The 359-nt window shown below is 24.5% G+C and overlaps 1 protein-coding gene across 12 annotated transcripts in view; it reads left to right on the top strand.

The window, feature by feature from the left end:
* The window catches only part of LOC107606362, a 12,025-nt gene that overhangs the window by 1,613 nt on the left and 10,053 nt on the right, over positions 1-359 (top strand). The gene's annotated exons all lie outside the window — the stretch shown is intronic.

The following is a 359-nucleotide window of genomic DNA, read 5'->3' on the forward strand; positions in this document are numbered from 1 at the left end:
TTTACCAAAGATATGAAGACTCGAACCCGCAACTTCTTAGATGAATATGGGGAGTTTATGCCATTTGAGCTATTACTCATTGGCTAGAAATAATATGTGTTATTAGCAAATATTAATGTTAAGTATATCAATAATTACTAAGTTATTGATAGGGTTCTACAAGTAATCAAGTTAATGAATTAATTATTAGTATTACTATTTAAGCTAGAAATTAAAGACATAATTTATCGTTTTAAGTAGTTATTTCCAAGTAAGAGTGACCGCAACTGGATATAAACTAAATTAAATAAATAAATTTTTGATTTCTTAATTATTTCCAAAATAATCTATATAATTCTTAAAACCAAAAATTATATCGT

Source organism: Arachis ipaensis, chromosome B07 (genome assembly GCF_000816755.2).
Source record: "Arachis ipaensis cultivar K30076 chromosome B07, Araip1.1, whole genome shotgun sequence".
In the NCBI taxonomy this organism is placed as follows: Eukaryota; Viridiplantae; Streptophyta; class Magnoliopsida; order Fabales; family Fabaceae; genus Arachis; species Arachis ipaensis.